Below are 25,201 nucleotides of genomic sequence, written 5' to 3'. Positions count from 1 at the left end.
CGTACGATTAGTGCTTGGTATATTATATTATGTTTGAAAGTGGTTAGCGTATGCTGTTTTCTTAAAGAGAATGCTCCACATTTGAAGATATAAAGCAAACATCAGATATTATGAAATAAGCTCATCCACTTTCATTTCATTGCTTTTACATGGAGATGACTGCTCTAGACAACACGATTTCTTTATTTAGATTATATGCTCCACATTATGTCATTGTTTCATTGCGTCAACCTGCCTTGCAAAAAATAAATTGTGAACCAATTGACGGCAGTTAGATATGACAATCAGGCTCACGAACGTCAGTTATAAACGATTCGACAGCCGGATTTTTTTTGGCCGTGATCGCCGCATGGTCAATGGAATAGTGGACTTTTAATGGTATTATGGTGTCATAGATGGGGGACCCAGAAATAGATCACAAGAAAAAGACTACGCACCTTCGCGGGCGTGTAGCTCAGAAATCTGGGGGGCTTAGGTCTTGCCAAGGGCAGGGATGTGAAATGCACGAATAATCATCAGTATGGCAGTTTCAGTTCAAAACTCTTACAAATGTGGAACACTCTTTAAAGGAAACATTCCACATTTAAAGATGGCGGAGACAGCATGAGCTATGATGAAATAAGCTCGCTTAACACCTGGTATTCTTTGAAGTGGAAAAGGCTGTTCTAGACACAGCAATTTCTATGTCTAGTAGATCTGCTCCTCATTACCTCATTGTAATGTTACGTCATCTTACCTTGCATCACATTGACTGATAGCGAATTAACGACCGTCATATCCGGAAACCGTGCCCATGAACGCCAGATATAAACGACTCGATAATGGCATTTGTCTTGGCTTTGATCGTCGCATGGTCATTGGTATGGTAGGATTTGTTATCTAACAATATTTTTGGCGTCGTGGATACCTGGGTGATCTTAAAAAAGTCTACCCGAAATAGCCTGTACGTCTTCGCGGGTGTGTAACTCAGAAACTAGAAAAGTGTGGGTCTGACGAGGGGCAGGCCTGTGAAGTGCACCGAATGATCCTCAAGATGGCTATTCAGTTCAAAACTCCTTACACATGTGGAACAGTCTCTTTAAGACCTAGATAGAAATAATGGCCCTTGGGCGTCGCTCCGAGTTTTGTGATAGGTGAACGGTGTTATAACTGACGCATGGTGACAGTTATTCAGGTCCAGTTCCTGTGTTCGTATGCACTACGTACAAAAAAGGACCAGCACGCTTCTTCCGGGGATGACAGCTCGGTTCGCGGGCCTATTCAAAATTGGCGCACATTGCGCAAATCAATATACAAAACAGGTCACTTATAATTTACTACGCATGAGCGCTTCGCACGTTATTCATTTGACCATCAAAATTAATGCAAGGCTGGATGCTCGCACTCATTTATCCAGTGCAAACATACGGGCCCTACACTTCGCACTTTGCCTACATGCCATGCCTTGTTTCCAAAGCAACGACTTCCGCGACAGGTAAGCGTCTTGACGGCCCGCGTGGTCATCCGACATCCGTTTGGAAGCCTGTACGCCCATTTAACAATAATACCAATACACGGTAAGTTCGGTGCCGCCGGCTAATACGCCGATTCACAGAGGCCAGCGGCAGACCTGCACCCGGGCTCTACCGGTCGGGCCCGGGACATCGCCGCGGCCCGGCCGTCCTTCCGTGCCGCCGCTCTGACGTCACGGTCGCCCAGACCGGGCGCCGTCTGCTGTGTCCAGTAACAAGTGTGTAAGTGGCGTCGGCCGGTATCGACTGTGGGTGCGGCGCGCGCGCGCGCCCTGCGCCCGGCGTGGGCGTGGGTGGCGGCCGCTCTCGGCTGGCGGCGCGGCCCGGCCGGCGCCAGTCGGCGCCGCTCCGCTCCTGCCATGCAGCCGCGCCCGGGCCGCAGTGGTCGCCAGTGAGCGCGCACGCCCGCTCCGTCCGCTCTGGGCCATGTCTGCTCGCAGGGCGCTGGGCGCGACTGGCCTCTGCCTGCTGGCGCTGTGCTGGCTGGCGGCGGCGGCGGCGGCGCCGCAGCAGCAGCCGCACCGGACGTCCCTGCTGCAGCTGGTGAGGCGCGCCACGCTGCGCCGGCTCGGCCAGAACCGCGCCGAGCCAAAGCCGGCTGAGTGGCGGCAGGAGGCACCGGTCGGCAGCGGCCCGCCGGCGACCTTCGCACGGAGCCGGCGCGCCGGCGACCAGCAGCAGCAGTACGACGTGCCGCAGATAGGTGAGTCCTCCGCAGCGCAGGCCGCAGTCGGTGAGGGCTGCTCAGCGCTGGCCGCAGATTGGTGAGTCCGCTGCAGCGCAGACCACAGATCGGTGAATCTTCCGCAGCGCTGGCCGCAGATCAGTGAGTCTGCTGCAGCGCACGCCGCAGATCGGTGAGTCCGCTGCAGCGCGGGCCGCGCGCCCCCTCCAGCCGGCGCCCGCCGGTCATTCAGCTGTTCTGGCAGCTGTGCTACCGGCCCGCACAAGCTGGTCACGCCCTTAGTGTCTTTACTGTCGCTGCCCACGGCTGCTCCCGTTTCAATCAGCTGTTTACGCTTCTCGCAGCTGTCTCCGGGCTCCGTAGCCGGACCCACTCCCGACAGCTGGTCCCACTCCCGACAGCTGGTCCCACTCCCGACAGCCGGTCCCACTCCCGACAGCTGGTCCCACTCACGACAGCTGGTCCCACTCCCGACAGCTGGTCCCACTCCCGACGGCTGGTCCCACTCCCGACAGCTGGTCCCACTCGTAGGAGTTAGTCCCGTTCTCTGCGGTTAGTCCCGCTGCCTTCCCTCCCTGCACATCCCACAACTGGCCCTGCATCCCACAACTGGCCCTGCATCCTGCAGATGGTCTTTCCGCTTACATCTCAACGTCGCCATTCGTACCCGGCCTCACGGTCTAAAGCAGCACTTCTATTGCCCAATGGTGATCCCACCGCCTATCATTGCTGCTTCTATCCAACGCGGCTTCGCCGCGTACAGTTGTTTGCACCGCCTGCAACCATAGTCCAATAGCCCGCAGCTAGTCCCATGGCGGGGCACCAATCTATGACCCGTTCACGGTACTGCTCGCAGCCGAAACAGCCTTGTTAGGAGCACCTGCGAAGCATTACACTTCTTTGCGGCAATCGTGTTAGTTGGGGACTTCGGTCAGTAGCCGGTCTTGTGTTATCCGTCGGCCTGCCGTGAGATGGAAGTGACACTCAAAGGACTTAGTTATTTTAGGTGGTTGAGTGCATGCATCTCAATGATCGGACGGGTTATCTCTCACGCATTTGTAAATCTCACTTAGTCGGCTCGTCATTTCCGCACATGCCTTGAAATGACCGGACTGCTGTGTGCACTCGTTCGAATGCAAACACAACTACAAACATATATATATATATATATATATATATATATATATATATATATATATATATATATATATAAATACATATATGCAGTCATACCTTACGTATATCTTTGTGTGTGTGTGGTGTGTGTGTGTGTGTGTGTGTGTGTGTGTGTGTGTGTGTGTGTGTGTGTGTGTGTGTGTGTGTGTGTGTGTGCGAGCGAGTGCGTGTGTGTGTATATATATATATATATATATATATATATATATATATATATATGTGGTGTGTGTGTTGTGTGTTGTGTGTGTGTGTGTGTATGCGTGCGTGCGTGCATGTATCAATGTGCTGGTATGTGTTTTACGTGCACACAGAAGTTTGTCTTTAGGACGGCCATAAGCCAATCGATGGTGTGAAAACGATGGGAAAAACAGCTGGATGGTGGGAACCCAGAATGGCGGAAAGTGTTGAGGTTATTGTTATTTTATCCTAGCCAAAGCGGCAAATGAATGCTGGAGCATACCGTGCAGGCCTTGTCGCCTATTTCTAAAAACGGATTGCGTGACTTTGTACATTTCTTAGTTCTGCCATCCAAGTACGGGCAGTCAAAAGATATTGGTGCCTTCAACATAGCCCGAACTTTGCAGAGCTGCGTAAACCGCACCGCGCGCAAAATGCCTCGAAAAGCGACCAAGGTACCTGGTGCCTCATGTGCGTTACTTTAAACTGATGTGGGTCCGCGCGTTTCAAAGTTAATAGCGTGTGATATATATCCAAGGTCTGGGAATTGTTCATTATATAGCTGTCTTTGATCGAAAATGACGATGACTACCACGGCACGGCTTGGAGTTGATAAAAGGAGTTGAAGGTTCTGTATCTCGTAGTTCTGATGAGCATGAAAGGTCCGCTGGTTAAATGTAAAAAACTTGACTCCATCGAGTAGTTCAAACAAGCCTTCCAGTAGCACTCGCAGTGAGCCGCATTAAAAGCGAACATGATCACGCGACTCACACCGTACAAGTGCTCCGCCTTTAAAGACTACGACCCGATATCGGTAGAAGACAGCTTCTGTATAGCGGTGGGCGCGAGTCCATCCTGCTTGCCGTGAGTGACGTCACCCGATGGCAGTCAACATCCACTTCGCCGAGACGCTGTACGCTCTCCTGCGTGACATCGTCCTCACGTACATGAAGTCATTTCACAGTTTCAGTTTGAAGTGTTGACTCACAGACATGAAGAGCCACCTATGTGGATTGCCCCGCCCAATGAATGGTAAGTGGTGTCTAGAACATTTACGCGGGGTGCATCCATTGCGAAAGACAGCTGGCATTGCGGCCCGAAAGCGGAATGCGACATCAGAGTATGATCCGCAATTTCGACACCCGCTGTTGCTTTCATGTGTTGTGGATTGCACCCACGCGCTGTGCATCGCCACGGTCTCTGACGAATAGCGCAGCTATTGGCCGATGATTTGAGTGCATTCCATTCAGCGCCATGGCTAGGACACTGGACAAAAATAACATAAACATCACCTAGCCGTGGCGGCCCTTGGCTGTGATCTGCCCATAAGGGATAATTCCGGCGTGCGCTGCCGCCAACACAAAAAGGAGGCGATGTACCAAATCGATTGTCAAGTAAAAAGTGACGTCCTTTAGTAGTGTTCTTATCGGGGTGTAAAAAAACTTGCATTGGATGGGGGTGAGAGCGTCTTTAAGGATCGAGCTTGCGAGGGACATCTATAAATGCTTTTTTCATAAAGAGGAAAAATTAATGCTTCGAAAAGCAGCCCGTCAACTACAATAAATGCAGAACAGCAATGTTGGCACTTTTGCCTGTTTGGCTTTTCCTCAGGGCAACTTGTGATGCCCTGATGTACTTCGGCGGAGTGCAGACTATGGCTGTGGTGTGTTGGTCCCCAGTAAGGTCCACGGCTAAGTACAAAATTTGCAAAAGTGTCGTATCACAAAGAGGAAAAGGCTGGTTTCGTGTTATGCTACCATACTCAGGAGCAAATTCTGCAAGTCCCCATGCATGCAAATTAACAGATGACATTTTCGTCAGCCTATGATCACCTTTAGTGTTGTGGTCAAATTTCGTTTCAGTTTGTTATTAAGCAATTGACATGTTTAAGTGTTAAAGAACCTGGGTATCCCTCTATCCTATATATAAAAAGCGCATTCCTAACTCATGCGTCACCTGTAATCGGGTGTAGCAAGGAGATTTAGCGCGGCAGTGATACGTCCAGCGTTGCGTCCCGCTAACAGGGCGACCAGAGAGCGCCTCAGGGTACCTGATGTAGGGGTTCGCCTACGTCCGGTTTGGTGGGCAGTGCGCAGCGGAGTTTAAACCCCGGGCTTACGACGCTAAGGTCGGCTCGCAGCTTCTTTTGTTTCTTCGGTCGCCCTCAAGTCAGCAGGGCGACGTGGATCTCCGCTGCAATGATGATGCCGGTCTGAAAGCCTGTCCACCGAGTGGGTGCCCGTCTGTATGGAACGAATGTGCCTGTCGGTCTGTTTTCCGTATCTTACCTTTGACGGCCCAAAATATGCCAGATTAAGGCAGCGTAAATATAACCATACTCCCCCGTTTTGCAGCGGGTGACATAAGCTGGCTAATCCTGCTTCTATTTTGCTTACGAATTCTTTTAAGAGCAAGTTTTCACCTTCGGATGTAGCCCTGGGCCCGTCGAGCGATCGGCAGCCTGTTCCGCTGGTGCGACCGCCGCTGGTGATCGGCAGCCATGTGCTGGAGCGACCCGTGAGTCTGAAGTCAAGTCCTTCCTGTCCGTGCTACACCCGTAGTGGAATGGAACGTTTTGAGCTTTGCTTCGACGAACGTTTTAATGCGTATTGTGTATATATGTATATGTTTTTCCACGTCTTCGTATATGATGTATATGTATATGTTTTTCCACGTCACGTTTTTCCACAATTCAATGAAGCTGGCATGTTAACAGACCGCAGATATCTGTGAATGTCTCCATGATTGCACCATGCTGTACGATATGGCAGTGATCATGTCCGCGTTGCGCTCCATCAGTCAGTGTTTCAAGAGCTCCTGGTCGGTTACTAGGCTCCGCTCACGTGCATGAGGCGCTCGTTATTGACATTATAGCTGCTGTTAGCCATTTGTTGACATAGCTGTCGAAATTATTGCGTTTTATGCGTTTTGATGACAACGAGCAATAGCTGTCAAACTCCATTCCCCCCCCCCCAAACTGGTGCATGGGGAAAAATTTGCTGATGAGCTTTTATGCAGCAAGCTTTCTTGGTTGGACCTATCGTTAAAAATAGCTGACTGCTGACTCTGCCCACAAATCAGAGCTACTTTCGCTCAAAACGCTGCGTGGTTCAAGCCTGTGATCTTCGGCGCCGGATGCCGGTGGATGAACCGCGGCTACTTCAAACCGGAAAGGCCATTCCAAGCCGGGAAAATGCACAATTGTCACTTATCAGCTGCAAGAAATCTGACGGGCTCGGCAGTGAACAAAATTATGATATACAGTGGCAATGACGACAGCTTGCCTTCCGTGTAATCCATATGTTACACAGGTCTGCGCACTGGGCTTTGTATCCCTTTTGGGCATGTTTGTCTTTGCGCCGAAAAGAAGTTTGGACACAAACTATTTGAAGAGCTCTAAAACATAAAACTCAGATGTCCTGTATTTAATGCAGCCTTCACCCCTCTCATGAACTTCATAAAGCATCGGCCTTGATCGAAGCATACGGCCAATGGACGGCATGACTTACGAGAGGGCACCTGTAGGTGAAAGAGACAACACTAGTCTACGTGAGGAAGGAGAAAATAATTTTTAAAACAAGATCGAGTTGAATCCCCCAGTTAACAGCGGCGTGGTCAGTAATCACGCTCACACAGGGGTGCCACGGGGATACAAATCGCTATCGATCGAATGTAAAGAATTGGAGCGCTGCTGGGATGAGTGGGCTGAGATAGGGGTACGGGTGGGGATGGGGAAGCACCCTGGTTAGTTTTGTTGGTGTTGCATGTGTAGTACTCCGATATGTTATTGCTCCTTTCCAAATGGGCGTTTGAAAAGTGCATTCGCCGGATTATCAATACCGCTGCATACACACGAGGGCGTCCTGATCATGCAAACGAAGCGCACCCATATAGGTAATTATGTCGTTATGTCGTTATGTTATCATGTCGTTTCATTCGTTCTTTCTCTCCTCTCACAGCGAGACAAAGCTATTTCGTATCAATGTGTGCAAATATACCTCAATGGTGGCTGTCAAAAAGTATAATTCAGGTTGTCTCAGTTGAGAGCGGGGTTCGTGTCGCGCGAACGGAAATTGGCCATCTGGGTTCAGTCGAATGCGTATTTTTAAACTGGGTCCGATGAATCGCCTCGAACGCTCGCATACAGTACGCGTTTTCGCGCCAACATATGGCATTAACTGCTCCGAGTCCTGAGGAGTATGAAACGCGACCGGCGGGTTCGGCGGCGGCCACATTTGTCATCGCGCCCCCGACGTTGCGTGTTCTAATTTACCGGTTAAGTGGCGACGATGACGTCAAATGGCCGCGGTGTGAACGTCACGTCGGATACGTTAGCTGGCGGTCGACTAAACGTCATGTCGGATAGGTTGGCCGCCGGTCGACTGAATGCGACATTGGATGTGTCTGTAAAGACAGTAAAGCTGTCGGGAACAGTGAAAACGCATTTCAGAGACAAGGGGACATGTAACCAAATGACCGACAAATAGTCGCCAAATCGTATGCTCTTTAGCCGATAGTGTTGCTGGGTGAAATTTTAATGGTGCGATTTCTTGGCAGGCTGCTACGCAAGCACGCTGTCAATATTCGCACCCCGCGGGGAATGTGATCATGTATGCCATGTAACCGATGTGTATTGTGCTCCCTGGTCAACCGCGCCTCTTAAAAATTAAATCTTTTACTGATTCCTGGCTGATGCCTTAAGTAATAAAAGATGCATGCATCCTCGCATGCATCTAACGGGGCATCAGCTTTATCAGCCTCCACCCCAATATTGTTGGGAAAGATTAAAGGCAATGTTCCACATTTGTATGGGGTCTTGAACTGAAACAGTGGCATCGTAAAGATCATTCGGTTGCAGTTCACAGTCATGCCATTGTTAACACCAACACCCTTGTAGTTTCTGAGCTAAACGTCTGCGGAGGTGTGGGTGCTTTTTGGGGGAGACTATTTCAACGTCACCCAGACATCCATGACGTCATTCATATCCTGTCATTCCGTTAGCCATGCGGGGTTCAAAGCCAAGACAAAGAGAATTGCCGGGCCGTTCACATCTGGCGTTCGCGAGCACGCTCTCCGGATATAACGGTCGTCCATTGGGTAGGAATCAATGCTGTGCAAGTTTCGAGGATATAACTATGACCTATTAAAGAGCAGATTTACCGAGCAGAGAAATTGCGTTGTCTGGCACAGCCTTTTCGTTTCAAAGAGAGTGTTCCACACCCGTATGGGGTTTTGAACTGAAACAGCCATATTAGGACCTCTCGGTGTGGGCCACATCCTTGCCCATCTTAAGGTCTAAATCCCTCTAATTTCTGAGCTACAGGCCCTTGAAAGTGAGGAGACTATATGGGGAGAGCATTTCAAGGTCTCCTTGGCATTCATGGCCCAGTGATATCGTCATTAAAATCCTGCCATTCTACAAGCTTTGCAGCGGTTAAGACCGAGAAAAATATAATGGTCGAGTCGATCGTATCTGGCGTTCGTAAGCAGGATTTCCATGTATAACGACCGTCAATTGGCTGTCAAACAATGTTGTGCAAGGTACGATGACGTAATGAAACAACGACGCATCGAGGAGCATACTTACCAAACAGAGAGATGGTGTTGTCTAGAGTAGTCTTTTAAACTTCAAAGCATGCCAGTAGTTATAAGTGAGCTTACACCATGATATCTAATGCTTGCTTCGTTGTCTTCAAAGGTGGAATATTCTCTTTAAGCAATAGGCAGGCGGCGCATGGAAATAAAGATATAAACAGTCAGCCTTTGCCCCAGTGAGTAGGTTTGGCGCGTTGACTGCTAGATGGTACAAACGCAATGCAAGCTAAGGGTGCCATGCTGCAGTCCATTCCACCTTCCCTAGTTGGAGATCGTGACCACATGAGATGGTTTCGGGGCGTTATTTGATAAAATACTAGTTTTAAGTTGATAATATGATGGTAATTATGATAAATGATATGATGCTAATCATGTGATTCGCACTGTAACAGTGGGTAGCAGTCTTGGTGACTCACTGATTTTCTTTACGCCTTACGGACTGCCCACCTTGAGACTTTAACCATTACCACGATAGTGGATTTCATGGGCAGCGGCGTAGCTGTAGCAGAGCTCTGACTTATTTGCAGCTAAAATATATGCATAAGGCTGCATTATCCTTCACGGAGGAAGCCTGTGCAATCCGCTTAAGCATACCCAATGATGAGTCCTTCAATGCGCGTGACGCGGGCGTGGAGGTAACCGCGCGCAGTTCGATTCGTGATAGTCCTGACACTGGCCAAGAAGCCAACGTCGGGGACATAACTAAGCTTCTTAGCAGAACTGTTTTACTGCTGCAGTACTGCACGGTAGTAGCAGTACTGCTACAGAACCTCCACCAACGGGGCTGGTGGTAGAGGCCGCCATCCAGGTCTGCACGGTCAGATCAATTCAGCAAGGCGGCGAATTTCGCGCTTCAGTGCTGGCGTTGCTTTTCACACGCCCACCGTGCCGTCTAGGTGTCGACGCATGCGGCGGCTGCTCAAAGCCACGCACATTAGCGATACAGCAGCGAGCAGATCCAACGCCGAAATCTGGTCATGATCAATCTGGCATTCTGCCAGCCGGCCGCGTCCCAGAATAGAGCTCCATCACTCAACCCGGCCGACCAGCCGGCGGTCGCAGGCCCGACAAACGAGCCGACGCCGCGTCCCCCCCCCCCCCCCCCCGCCTGCCGTCGGGCAGCGCGGAGGTCCGGGTGTTGCTCTCCGGGGGGCGGGGTGTCGCACGCGCGCGACTGCGGGCGGCATCCCAGCCATGGAGGCTGGCGGCTGGCAGTCGGCCAGCAGACCGACGCTTCCGCCAGCGCCGTCCATTCACGGCTGGCCTTCATTGACAAATCGACGGCGGTTCGGGGCCGCAGCGCCGAGAATAGAGCCGCGCTTTACGAGCCGCCCAAACTGTGATAGCCACGACGCTATGAGCCGTGTCATGCCGGGCGAAGCAGCGCAGACACCGCCACCGAATGCATGAATTCTGAAAAGCAACGGAAAAGGACCATGTTGGCTGCCGCGCGAAGCCTGGCGGGTGTGGAGACGCAGAGTTCACGAAAAGAACAGGTGTTTTAGTTCCCCGACTTTACCTATTCCCCATGTTTGTGAATTGGTTTGCTGCATTAGCTACCCAAACTAGGCTAGAGAGACGATTTATTAATTTATCCCTACTGCCATATGCTGCAACTTGAATTCATCGAGATCGCATTAGTACAGCTTGAATATCCGTTCTAGTAATTCGCCAAGAGAATAACTCTTGGCCGACTTGTCCGATCGTGTCAAACCAGGTCAACTCACTGCTCTGCCATTTCCGCGGACCGTCCACATCTCCGCAGACAAAAGCTGACTCAAGCTAGTAAGCGTCTTCATCCAATTCCCGTCGGTGTCGTAACGTTCTCATGGGTCATCAGATTATGATGACCTTGATTTTTAACTGCCTACTAATTACAGCCTCCATTACGGCAATGCTATTTCTCTTCATAGAGCCTCCGTTAACCTGCTTCTTGGCGTTTTTCAAGACTACGCCACCGTGCACTGTTCATTCGACCAGGTCATTCCACGGCGAAGCCTAACGCGACCGATTTTTTGCCACCGGATTTCTATTAATCGCTCCCGCCGTAGCCCCGACGTGACGAAAATCGCTACTTCGGTCGGCCGCGTGTCCTCCGCGTTTAGCCCATCTGCAACTTTGTAAGAATTGGAAAAAGGATGGACCAGTCCAACTACATCGTCTAGACACCCGGCCATGGCCGAAGTGGGCGACGTCCGCCATCTTTCCCTGTTGTTCTTAGGAAAGCAGCATCTTTTGCTGAGTGATAGTGAATTGGTGTTTAGAGAGCAGTCGAAGCAAGTTTTTTGCGCGATGAAGTTAGAATGGAGCGGACGTCTTGAGCGCAGTTTCGGTTTATTGCGGTTTGTGTGCTTGTCCCATTTGCCCCATTTACTCAACACAAAAATTCGAATAAAAAGGTAGAGGTCATCTTCAGCCTGCTGTCGGCATGTTTGGTCCGACAACTGACGATTTATTATTTCATGCATGAACACTATAAAACAACTAAGCGAATCCTTCGTCGGTTAAGGTCTTCTACGATTTGTGCTACCTAGTGTCAACCGAACCTAGGTAATGTGTTTGCTTACGTTTCAACCCTGTTTACATTATGAGGAGCATTGCATTCGCATTGTTCAGTCGAGTTGCTGTCGGCAGTATGACATTTGTCATTTCAACTTCTTATTACGCTAGTTTTATGTCAACATTTGTCACCCAATTCGTCTTGCACGCAGCGACTTTTATTAAAAAAGTGAGAAACTCGTCCATGGCATTGTAATCTGTGTATTGTCTGTTTCATTGCTGTAGTCAAACCACATGATTACCCAGCTCGAATAATTTGTTGTTGATGGAAGTCGCGCCTCGATTATACATATGTCCTTCCGTTCGCCACTGGCATGACTCTCCCGTTAAATCAAGATTCAAAGGGAGTGTACGATTTTCAGACACGTCGAAATGAGCTCCAGAAAAAGTGTGATGAACGTGGTGGAAGTTCAGTGGGGGCAGAATTTCGTTGGGAATGGTGTCATCCACACGAAAACGTTCTCCAAAATGCGCAATGATGGCACCGTTTGCTTTCTGGGCAATCGGCTCACGCAATGTTGTCCATTTCTAAGATGCCAACTCATACAGCCCATCTAAATCATCTAGCGTGCAAAAACGTTTCTTGTGTTGCTTTGAGCAACATTAAGTGCTATAAGATTAGAACTGCACTTTCATCAATACGTAATTCGCCCTAAAAGAACCGAGTGGCTAGTGCCAAAAACCGAAAGTTCATAATGCGATGATGGCGAATATTTTTGATCATATTTAGCCTTTGAAAGCCCCGAACTCGCATTTTAATAATACCAAACCAATTTTGTGCAGTCTGAACCACCACACAATAATAGAAAACGAGACCCGCTCCAGACAAAATGCCAAAGGGAATCATGTATCAAAGTGGTTGGCCGGTTATCTGCCATTTTGCCCTGCCGAGCTTTAAAGATGATGTCACAGCTAACTGATCTTAAATGATATAAAAATGGCCTAAATTGCATTCCGAGCAACTGAATGGGTGATGGAATATCGTCGACAATAGTTTTGGGGAGGGCACAAATCTCCCATGCTGGCGCGGGGTGAGACGCAATTACATCGCAAACACCTGTCAGTATCATTCGACATGTCGATAAGTTTAAGATCTCAATACAAAATGTCGATTCGTTTGAGATTTCAATACAAAATGTAATCATTCCTGAAATGCGCGAATGTCTTTTCGTGAACTTCACAATGCTGTTTGTGGCGCGATGATTATGCTTGCATCGATCAGTTTCACCGCACCCTTGTATTTTATCCGGTTCCACCGATTCATTTCTCCCATCATTAAGGCTACCGCTCGCTGTTGATGCTCCCCGTTCATTCGGTCTCACCGTTTGTACAAAGCAACTGATATTGTTATAGATAAAACAATTGGAACATACAATCGTTGTCTCGCAATTCCGCTGCCGCGATTCCAAGGAGATCATAAGGATTCTAGTATTATAAAGTTATTTTTACTCAGTCTAAAAAATGTGCCCTTTCCTGACAAACTGATCAACCAATCAAGCAAACGCAACGGCACAAACATAACTAAAAAGCCAGCGCTCATATGTCTAATAACAACACCCCACTGGCCTCTAAAAACGTAATGTTCTTGATGACGTAAACAAGCTTGGTGTTTAACAGGACGAACTTTCCGTGTGTCGGGCTACATGTTTCATGCAAATAGTTGAGGATCTTCGCTAACCAAGGGTCCTGTGCTTATGCTCTAGTTTTCAATCACGGAAGAGCGGCTTCTCAGCCATCGTCGAACTGCGCATACCGATAGCAGCTACTGCACGTGGCCGAGGGCGTATTATCTTGAATAGTTGAGGGACCATGGAAAGCAGAAAGGTGGAACTACGCGTTAAGAAGCGCATTTCTTAATAACTTCGTTATCAGGAAAGGTCTCTGGAAGACTTCTTAGCAATCAGTCAGCAATGAATGCTACCGCTACGTAAGCAACTAGAAAGATGGCGGCTGTCGCACACCGGGATCGCGGCACGGTGCTTTGCAGCCATAGAACTGAACCGGTCCAATGGCTGTTCTGCCCCTGCAATATTACGAACCGGCCAAACTCGGAGGAGGGCGCAGAAGCCGAATGAAGTAACGATTTTCGTTTCTTGGACTCAATAGAAGCGATTACTTGAAATGCGTGAGTGAAAAATCGCCGCTTCGACAGGTGGTGCGGTTGAATGAACTGATCGAATGGGTAGTATGCGTGGGCTTCTTTGCTTTATTTGGCCCGCGCCGCTAAAGCTCGCGACCCTTCCAACACACTGCAGCGTACGTGGGGAAAGCCAGCTTGCGGAGCCTCTGGCTCTCGACGGGGCCCCTAGGAGATCCTGATCTCGACGGAGCCCCTACGGCCTACTTCGTTGATTGCAGTCATTTGGATCATCTCCCGGGATACTTTGTCCGCCCAGACCCGAGTTTGTACAAATGATCCAATTTGGAAATTTCAGAACTGGGCGGGCAATAATGGACCGATACATGGGAGTTGGAGTGGTGCCAATTAGGTCACTATCAGCCCGAAACACTGCTTGCGTCTATTCATTTGTTGCAGTTGCTTTAATTAGATACGTTTAATTTCGTTTTGAGAGCGCGCGGTCTGCACCCATGGCGTCATTGCCACTTTTGAAATACGGACGTTGGAACCATTCATGTGGAGGCGCCATGAAGTGTTTCTATAATAAGTGTATGTGCGTGCTTTGTTGATGCGCCAAAAGATATCAGCGACATCTAGTAGGCCAGCTGCTCTGTGCCTGCAATTTTATGTTCTTTGCGCCCAGAACGGCTCTCTGTGCAGATAAAATGGTGGTTTGAGGTGGCAGCAGGTAGCAGGACTTGTAGGTCTTTGCCAAAAAGGTGACTAACCAATTAGTGGGTTTACGTACTGGAATCGTAATATGTTTCCCTTTGTTGGTTAAACCCGGTGACGCAACGACTAAGTTTTCTCTTTGTCCATGTGTTAGGCAAATGCGGTTCATCAAAGAACTGCACTCAGTGGCGTATATTAGCAGTTCCTTTCTTAAAGGAAATTTTGTGATGCCAATTAAACTCAGCGCCATTATCGTATGGTCTGGTTGCATCATCTTCATTTCATTTGGTGAGAGCGTTTACCTTTAACAACCGCCATCTCTCCGTACTGTAATGTCTTGACAGAGGTGCATGACAAAGGCTCATCGTCTTTCCGGTCCAAGATAAAACCACAGCATTATTTCGTCAAGATATTTTGCCAAGATAAAACCGCAACATGACTCCGATCACTCACAAGGAGTTCGATTCGCTCTATGACTAAAACCTAGAGTTGTTCTGCCGCCGACGACAGAAGAATGTCAGTCCGCTAAGAAGTTAGGCTTCTGGCTATCCTGGGCAGGTGAAGAGATCTTGCACATTCGTTAGGAAATCTCGCACATCGCACATCGTCTGGCTATCCTGGGCTGGTTAAGGTAAGATCTCACACATTTGTCTCCCACTCTTTCCGAAAATTTCCAGTAATACTGTCATTGAAGTTCACAAGTTTAATCGCATAAAGTTCACCGCAAATCGAGAGACAGCTTGCGTGTGCGCCGCTTCGCAGTTCGCGGATGCACAAGGGAACGGAGAAGTAGACCGAGTATAATTCAAAGCAATGTGATCTGACGAGTTACCTTTCGGAATATTTCGTTTACTGAATTAGCGGCATGCTCTCGCGTAGGTGCTTAATAGCCCGGAACCCTCGGCCTTCCAAACGGGCGTTCCTGCAGTGCAAGATGTGATCAGCACAGAAGTGTTTAAATGATAGATCACAGTGTAGTCGGAACTGCAGGCAGTTCACCGAAATGCCACGATAAATAGTGTGAGAAAAAATTGGGAAAAGCGATGCAGTGGGAGAAAGAAGACGGTTGAAACAAAAGCTGTTCGTCAGCAGACGCCCAGGATGGACGTAACTAGCAAAGTCAACATCGTCCAAGACGGCTCTCCGCCAAACCTACGAAACTGTACAATGAAGTGTGCGGAAAAGCCTACATTCATTCAGTAAAAACGAAATGCAGTCTGGTAACAGCCTAGCTTCATCAAAATCCGTGGATTACCTAGTAGTCCAGTTACCATCCTTATACTTTCTATAGGAGACTGCACTATCGACTGCCGCAAACGTTCTTCACATAAATATGTCTCATGTATCTTGAAGGTCCAAATTAGCTGGGTTACTACTTGTGCAACTTTGAGCATTTCTCAGAATCCAAGATGGCGGTCGCCGCCATATTGAATACTGGCCCAGTTTCGAAGTTTATTTCGACGACTTAAAGGCTCATGTGATAATTTTTAAGGATGTTTGATTCAGGCAGCCCACTTTTGCAACTTTTTTTAGTGTATCGGGTCAAATTTAAGATAAAGTGAAAATCCAAAGGTCACACTTGACCATGCATTACCAGAATTACCTGTATTGATCGATATATGCGGTTTGTTGTCTTCTCGTACTCATACTAAGGGTACACTTTGCAGCAGCTACCTTCGTTACGAACTATAACAATATGAACATGTGCAACATGAGCGACACATTTATTAAGGGAGACTACAATGCTTACATAGGCATGCACTATGGATGTACGTAAATGTCCTTTCAGAAACTCGTCGCTGCTGAGCAATACGCGATGAGTGGCACACAACTCTCACTGGACGTGATATCTTAGCTCAGAAATCATGCTTCTGTAGCTGTATATCGAGAGCAAGTAGTGAAGCAAAAAAGTATTCGAGGGCGCATATAGTAATTCTCCAAAAGTGGCTGAAGTCCCATTATAGAGACTTTTATTCGAAACGAAACTGTCTGCTGTCTTGAGAACAGGATAAGGCGAAAGACAGCTAGTACCACGCAGCTGGGTACAGGTCAAACGGTGTAAAACCGTGCATAAGCGCAGCCTAATCACATTCAAGCAACACTTGAAGAAACTCTCGGGTTAGAGTGGCAGCCCTTATGCTCAGTGGGGCGATCGCTCTACATCCTGCTAAACGCCTAACACCATGCCACTTGCTACCATCGTTTCTGTGCTGTTCCCGAGCACCACCGCTCCCACCAAGGAGCCAGCTCGCATCCTACCGGTCGAATGCCCTTGGGCGGACTCCAGGTAGTCGCTCAGCTCCTGGTATGGCTTGTTGCCATTCAGTAGAAGACATGTAGCAGCGCTGTGATAATGAGACGGTTTGCCATTAGGGCTTTGTTCCAGGCCTTTCCCTTTGTCCTTCTTGTGACGCCGCCACCAAGCGCTGCACTTGTAGTTACCCTCACAACAGATCCCCCTCCGCAGTGCCCCTCTGCACTACACGGAACAACGGGAATGTGCATCATGCCCGTGTGAAGTATGCCCGTGCATCACGGATGTGTATCTTACCCGTGTGAGTGAAGTTGTACACGGAACACGGGAATGTGCATCATGCCCGTGTGAGGTATGCCCGTGCATCAGGAGTGTGTATCTTCCCCGTGTGAGTGAAGTTTGAGGTGGGCCCGTCGCTGAGGTTCGTTGGATTAGACTGGGTATGCAGTGTGATACAAGCAGGAGTCGACTGGGAGGTGGATGTGCTGCATCCCGAGAGCACTGATAGTCCTTTTGAGACACACAAACGTAGGCAGAAAGGTGTCTGACTGTCAGGCGGTGAGTCGACCATCGGCCCGAACACCACCGGTGTCTTAGACATCAGCGCAGGACCCGCCACCAGTCGGTCTTACTGAACATTGAAACCCGTCCACTCGGCCGGCTTTCCAGTCTTGTGGACTTCCGCCAGCCATGCCACACTTCACTGCTGACAAAAGCTGACGACAGTGAACTGAATCCGTGACTCTTCAGCGAACAGAGCCTTCAATCCGGAGCTGAGATGCATTCAGATTGAAGGCCCCCTCGTAGCGCTTGCACCTGTGTCGCCTGGTGGGCGAGCCGCAAAGGGGACACCACACTATCGCCGTTCTGCTGCACACGCTGTACCTGAAGGCGCTAAGACATACCAGGAGCTGAGGACTACCTGGAGACAGCCAAAGAGTGCCTGACCAGAAACACGCGAGTGAAATGCCTCTTCAAGCCTACAATGCTGTTGTTCATGCTCCTGCGCGGAGAGCGGAACAACTTCCTCCTTCAGCAACATTGTCTCAAGGCAATGCTGTCGTATTTATTCGTGGCAGGTCAATTATGCTTGCTAAATGAGATGACAATGTGAGACAGATCAAGCACATTGCCCAGCGTGCCAGGGAGGAACTACTGGTGGGTGCGCACATCTGGTGACACTCGGGGAGCAACGCTGCAGTGCCAGTAGGTCGGATATTGGTTGACGTCGGTCGGCCTGCTTGTACTTAGTTGTTTGGGCGCTGCCTGGGAACCGCAGAAGGTATGGCCAAAAGTTTGGACACTCTACTAGCCTACTGCACTCCTAGCCCCAGTCCGTTGAAGACCTCATCATGAACCCCCCCCCCCCTCACCCCTCCCCCCGAAGAAGACCTTGCCAACTTCACTTGGAACGACGAAGCCTCCGCCACCATAGCGGCTATCTCAACAGCAAGCGGTTAGTCCCGAGGCCCTCCTGGATGTAGTGGCCTCAGCTGCATTGCAGAAAACAAGACATGCAGAGTTGCACGCTGCAGACTGCAACAGCCTCAACGCAGGTCTGTGGCGTACACACCTACTGCAAGGTTAGGGAGAATCGTATGTCATAGCCGTTGCACCAGCCAGCAAGATGACCTTGAAGACAACGAAGGGGAGCTAAGTGTACATAGTAATGATGAATATGCAATGTAATAGAGGAGCGTGATGAGTGATGGCTGGTGGTGCCGCGCTGGAGGTCTCTCCAGATGTCGTGATACTGTACGTCAAAGGTCTCTCTGAGTTTGATATTTTACCTTTGGTTCAACGTGAATGACACTTCGTATCCCAAAGAAGTCCAGAAACGGACCCGGCACCCATGATAACCCTTTTACAGAATATTACACGACCATCTATGTCAGTCCAGATTGAGTATAACAACTGGTTGGCATTCAAGATGACGCCGATGGTCATTGATTCTAAGAGATGCTCAAGGTTGCACAAATAGAAACCAAGCTAGTTTCGCTTTCCTTATTATCTAAAACACACCTCTGTAAAAAGTTTGCGATAGTCAACATGGCAGGGTCAATATTCTGACAACTTGAAATAACAGGGAAGCACAAACAACATTACATCTCTCTGCCGGCACGTTATGCCAAAAAAGCCATTGTCAAACATCTCTCCAACATTGCTGGATATTGCTTAACCTGGAAGACGGAGTACCACAAGGACGCCCTACTGTCCGACACAAATATATGATGGCCATCATATCAGAAGATAAACAAGTAAACACTCGTAGCATTTTGATATAAAAGAGGAACAGTCGGCATCGCTACAGCCGCCGCCGGGCCGGTAGCCGGCCCTCTGCCGGCTACCGAGCCGCCAGCCCGCTCAGCCCGCGAGCGTGGCTCTACAGCATGTTCAGCCGTCTGTCGTCTCCGCTTCAGAGTGTCCTCAGTCGGATGACGGCATGGAGCGGTTCGCCTGCCCGTCGCCCAACCGCTACGGCCGCTACTTCTGCATAGACGACCACATGCTCTGCGACGGCTTCAAGGCCTGTCCGGGCGGGGAAGACGAGGACCGACAGAACTGCATGTTCTACAAGACGGTCAGTGCCCCTCCCATCGTACATATCCATGGCTTGTGTGCGGCGGCCGCCTCCGATACCGTTAACGTCACCCTGTTTGTTCGGCTATCATTCTATGGTGTTAGGCCTATGCATGTGTCAGCCTCAACCCAGTATAGGCAAGCGGCCATTATAAACGATATGCACTGCATGAATAATGTAGATAGCCATCACACTGATAATTAGCCAGCCAGTGATAGGTAACCCCCACCCAGGTCGAGTTGAAAGAATGTGTTACCTTGCATAGAAAACCCTTATCTGCTATCAAATTTTAGTCTTCCTTTCTCAACCTTTTCAAAAAGCTGTTCAATGACCGGTCTGGATAGCTCATTAACCCTCGCCCCCACCAAAGAGAGGCCTCAAAGTTCCCCCAAGTTGTCTTCCGGAATAACTTGGTAATGGCTTTCGGGCACAGCGCTGACTTTTGGGCACTTGAGATAGTATGTACGATAGTATACGATAGTACGATAGATAGATAGTATGTACGATAGATAGTATACGCCTTGTGAACGTTTTTGATATTTTTTGCGCGATGTTTTATAATCTGTGGATATCTTTCCTGCGATCATGTCGGTGCTATTTTACTCAAAAGTCGGAAATAGCCGTTATTTTCTCAGATAATGCACTGCAAAGAGACATCTACTTCTATTCATGATCTTATCGCTCTGGTGTTTATTACTATCGTTCTGGTTGCACTGGCAAGATGAGGCCGTGCAAATTAATGGTTGAAGCCGGGACTAATTTAGACCTCCTTGACCATATTGAATCTTGTACATTTTATGCAATTTTCAGGAAGCGTTCCACACTTGTATAGGGCTTTGAACCAAAATAACTATCTTGAGGATCATTTGGTGCATTCGTTAGGCCTACACGTGTCGTGCCTTTCATATGACCTAAACCCCTCTAGTTTCTGAGCTGTATTTCCGCGAAAATATGCAGACTACTTCCAGGCGACTTTTTCAAGGTTACCCAGGCATTCATGACGTCATAAAACCTTATTCAAATCCCCCCATTTTATTGGCCATTCGGCGATCAAGGCCAAGAAAGATATTATTGTCGAGTCGTTCATATCTTTCGCTCGCAAGCTCGATTTCCAGATATGAGGGGCTTCCATTATCTCTCAGGCAGTGTTGTGCACCATACGATGATGTAATCAAATAATGTCATATTGAGGAACATATTTACTAAGCATTACAATTGTGTTGCCTACAGCATTCCTTTCGCTTGAAAGTGTACCGGTAGTTATCTTGCTGCCTTCAATATCTTCGATTGTGGAACATTCCTTTAAATATTACAGAGAGTGTTCCACTTTCGTATGAGGTTTTGGAATGAAATTACAGCTGCCACAATAAAGCCATTTTGAATATCCCTTGGTGCAGTTAATACCCCTGTCCTGCTTAATGCTTAAAACCCTTTGTTTTTTTAGATAGACGTCCGCAAAGTTGTGCGGACTCTTTTAAGGTCAACCAGGAAAGCGTGACACCACAAAAACGTCACTCAGGTACTGCCGCCCTATCGGTCGCGCGGCGTTCAAAGTCAAAACAAGTATAATCGTCGGGTTATTCGTGTCTGGGGTACATAAGCACGATTTTTGGAGCCAAATGACTTCAATTGGCTCCCAACTAATGCTAAACATGCAGTGCAAAATTCAAACACGAGTCACGTTTTGTGGTACATTATACAGAAAGTTGATCAGTGGTGCCAGTTATTACAAAATAAGACCTGTAATCGAATAATTTAAGAAAAGTGCCATAACCAAAAAAACCAACCAACCAAACATAACCATAAAAACAAGCGAATGCAAGCAAACAATCAAGATCACGGAACAACGTGCAGGAAGACCACGAAAAAGGGTCAAAACAGGCGAACACAACAACGTTTGTGTTCTGGAAACGCCGCTCCCATTATCACGACACCTCTCAAGAAGTTGAAGTGCTATAATTAAGTCAGCCCGTTCGCAATGGTGGCAGTTTCGTACGCCCAGTTTAGCAGCCCTCTGACGTCAACAAACGTTCCATGGCGCAATGAAACGATGACGTATTGAGGACCATATTTACTAGATAGCAAAATTTCGCTGTGTTTTGTTGGTGGTTTTTTTAGGGCGCGTCGGCGTCAGGGTCATTTTGCGCCAACTCGATGACGATTGTCCATATCTGCAACGTCACGCGACAAGCATGTTTTCAACTAGTAGCAAGCGGTACCACCTGTGCGCTTACCTTGAGGGCTCAGTTAAAAAATGTGAAAGTTGTTGTAAAGGGCAGTTTTTGTACCGGAAATTATACAACAAAAATTGCAAGTGAGCTTATGTCATGTCTGATGGAATACATATATATATATATATATATATATATATATATATATATATATACATCTCTCTCTCTCTCTTCTCTCTCTCTCTCTCTCTCTATCTCTCTCTCCTCTCTCTCTCTCTCTTCTCTCTCTCTCTCTCTCTCTCTCTCTCTCTCTCTCTCTCTCTCTCTCTCTCTCTCTCTCTCTCTCTCTCTCTCTCTCTCTCTCTCTCTCTCTCTCTCTCTCTTGCAGCTTTTTACTTTTTACCTGAAACCTTTTTAACACCATTTTCCCCATTCAAGTAGTGATAACAAATTTCACTGAACAGTGTCAGTGATCATCGTCCCAAGGACCAGAAGGTTCTGAAAGAGTAATGCGACTAATTATGGGAATATATATTCTCCATAATCCCTTACATTACTGTTAGCCAATGTAAGGATTCTAGAGAAGGAAATTACCAACGCTGGTCAGTGCATTTTTTATCAGAAGTGGTGGTGGCTTGTTTAGTTCTTGATGTAGTCGGACGGCTAATGCAGCAATGGCCCTCACATAGTTGACTTGATTTTGCCCATTTTAGGTCACACCTGCTAGGACCTGATTTGATCCGGCAAAAGTAGCATTCACTATTGCTAATTTTCACAAATAGATCAAACAAAGCTCGCAAAGGGCTTCCCACTACCGCTTTTCTGAGGGCTGGAGTTTTCCAAGTTTTAGAGATCTTACGGATCTTACCATTATACCCCATGTAGAGTAAAGGCAGGAGCAAACACGTAGTGAGAGTGTTGAAGTTAAAGTGCTCGGACCAAACTTTTGGACGATTATCCACAAAAAACCGGAGCAAGAGGTTTGACGCAGTCAGAGCGTCTTTATCGGGAAAAATATGTGCAAAATTTCATCTCAGTTATACTCGGTAGGCATTTTTTTACGTGCAGCAATCATGATATCGCTTTAGTGCGTGAGCTCCTTTGTAATGGTAGTATACGTCAGTGGAGTGCGCATGGCGGTTTTACCGCTGTCTTGCTTTGGCTTTTTTTTACTCTTAATATAGATAAGGCATTCCCTATTCCAATTCCATAAATCGGATCAGTGGAATTATTTTCCCGGCACGCCTAAACGCTTTTAAGAATTAAATCATTGCACTTCATTGTGGTAGAAATAAGATGTTGAAATGCAAGTACAAGGAGCATGGGTATGAATATCAAGCTTTTATGGCCACATATTCGTGCTCTGGATGCAGTGGAAGTGGAGTGGTTTGGGTCAAATATATTTTGCTTCCTGACCTTTATCAATTCAGCATTATAAGCCGACGTCGATATACTTCACAGCACAAGAAAGGTCAAATGGTCAACTTCACAGGCGAGTAGCTTGCGTGCTGAATTGAAGCTGTGAAAGTGAATTGAATGTTGAATTCATGAAGGTTAGCGACCTATATATATATATATATATATATATATATATGAAACTAAATTACTTTTCTACTCCACTGAGGGCAGGCAGCCTTTACCCTTTACATGTTCACTTAAACATTTTTTTGTCAAACACAATGAGCGACTCTATCGTTTGGTTTGCTCATGAGCCATGACATTTATTTTCCGTTTCCTCTATTTTGTTTGTTCGTTCTGCGCCTCGCAGCCAAATGAGTATGTGTTATTTCATTACTGTTTCATCTTGCTGTCACTGTTTATTTGGCTCTTATTGCTGCAGGTCGACAAAAACTATGACAAAAAAGTTCGCATTTACACCCACATATAAAATATAAACGTAAAGGGCGATCCAAATAACCACATGATAAGGGCGTGTACGAGCTGTAATATAAGGCAAAAGAAGCACTGCGACTGTTTTTGTTGCCAGGGCTTTCGAGGATATATTGGAATTGACGTGCAGATTGGCTAGAAATGATGTCACAATTTTGTAACTAATCGTACCGACGGGCCGACATTGGCGGGTTCCCCAGGCGGTCCCCTGTCTGTCTCGTTTTTCTCCTCATCTCCTCGGCTGATCCCTGCGGGGCGCCCGCGTGCTTCCGGGGATCCAGCCTGGCACGTGTGGCATGTGGCGTGTATGCGGGCATCTACCTTGTTTATCGCTGTAAGTTGAAACGCTGCTTCGGCGCAATTTTGCAAAGGCTGCAAAGGTGTTCGTAGATCCCAGAAGACATCAACGCTTGTTGCACATCGAATAGCTTAATGGGAGCGTGCCACCTTCGTGGTACTTATTACATATTGATAGATCAGACGTGTTGGATTTGGTCGATGATGATACTAGATTTCTGAAATCATTCGAAATGGTTCAGAATTTCGATCTGAAGTAGCCGCTCCACCGGGGGTAATCTATTGCTTTTATCCATAATAATTAAATTATCCATAAAAATAATCCTGTGGTCCGTAGCAGCTGACGACAACCCATGGCCGATTCTGTCGTCGTCATGATGACGACGAGTGCGACAACCGCAGTAGTCGCGGATTACGGCTACATTCTGGGGTTACCAAAACAGCAAAAAAAAAAACAAAACCAGAACTAACAAAGAAGTTCAGTGCGGTGACAAGACGTTAAAAGCGTAATTTGGACTCGAGCTGCAGTTTCACTATCCGCTGCTATTATCATATGTAGCTGATCGCGTGGTTACACCAGAGCACGTTTTGAAACATGCCCCAAAGGTGGTACCATCTCTCCAACAGCGCTACCCTTCACCTTCATAAGCTAGAGAGCGATGCGTGTAAACTTTTCGGATTACCCGAAGTGGTATTTTCCTAAGCAAACAAATGAAGTTCTCCAAATGCTGTCAGGGTGTAACGGACGTGATGGGATATTTTGATCGCTGCGTGGTCCAAATGCTGTCAGGTGTACCGGACGTGATGGGATATTTTGATCGCTGCGTGGTCCAAATGCTGTCAGGTGTACCGGACGTGATGGGATATTTGATCGCTGCGTGGACACGGGACAGTCATGCGCCAGATATGCATGTGGCGGAGTCAGGGGCCACACTGGAGAGGCGTGGCTCCGAACTGACGTCAGTTGCCTTCTCCTAACTGTTGTCGGTCCGAACTGAATTTGTCTACGGTATCATATAGCTCAGAGATGACGCCAAACCATTTCTACAAAACCTTTCTGGCGATAACTTTCGCGTGGTACGCATTTGGCACTGTCTGCACGACTTCTTGTGTTTCTGCGCTTCTGGTTGATGCTGCCTTGTCTCCTGACATTGGTTCCCTGGCCGCAGACCAAGACACATCTGAACGTGTTGGCGGACGCGCTGCTTCGCTGGATCCGAGGGCGCTAGATGCCGGCGGATCGGACGCCGCCGCTCGCAGCCGCTCGGCCATCGGCAAGCGCGGAGTAGCTACGGCCCGGAGCCGACCCGGACTTCGGCCGCCGCCCAGCGTGGGAGCGTCGTCCCCGGACCGGAGCAGACCCGGACTTCGGCCGCCGCCCAGCGTGGGAGCGTCGTCCCGGACCGGAGCAGACCCGGACTTCGGCCGCCGCCCAGCGTGGGAGCGTCGTCCCCGGACCGGAGCAGACCCGGACTTCGGCCGTCGACCAGCGCGTGGGCGTCGTCCCGGACCGG

The 25,201-nt window shown here is 48.3% G+C and overlaps 1 long non-coding RNA gene across 1 annotated transcript; it reads left to right on the top strand.

Moving 5' to 3' along the window:
- Positions 1-2,175: 2,175 nt before the first annotated feature.
- On the top strand, positions 2,176-24,965 carry LOC119099794 (uncharacterized). Its single transcript, XR_005094419.1, has 3 exons — positions 2,176-2,214; positions 19,169-19,329; positions 24,857-24,965. It is a non-coding gene; the product is annotated as an uncharacterized LOC119099794 (long non-coding RNA).
- Positions 24,966-25,201: the final 236 nt, after the last annotated feature.

This window comes from Pollicipes pollicipes, unplaced genomic scaffold (genome assembly GCF_011947565.3).
Source record: "Pollicipes pollicipes isolate AB1234 unplaced genomic scaffold, Ppol_2.1 Scaffold_4881;HRSCAF=5763_pilon_pilon_pilon, whole genome shotgun sequence".
NCBI lineage: Eukaryota > Metazoa > Arthropoda > Thecostraca > Pollicipedomorpha > Pollicipedidae > Pollicipes > Pollicipes pollicipes.
Note: the sequence above shows the minus strand (reverse complement) of the source record. Positions and strands in the feature narration are given on the sequence as shown.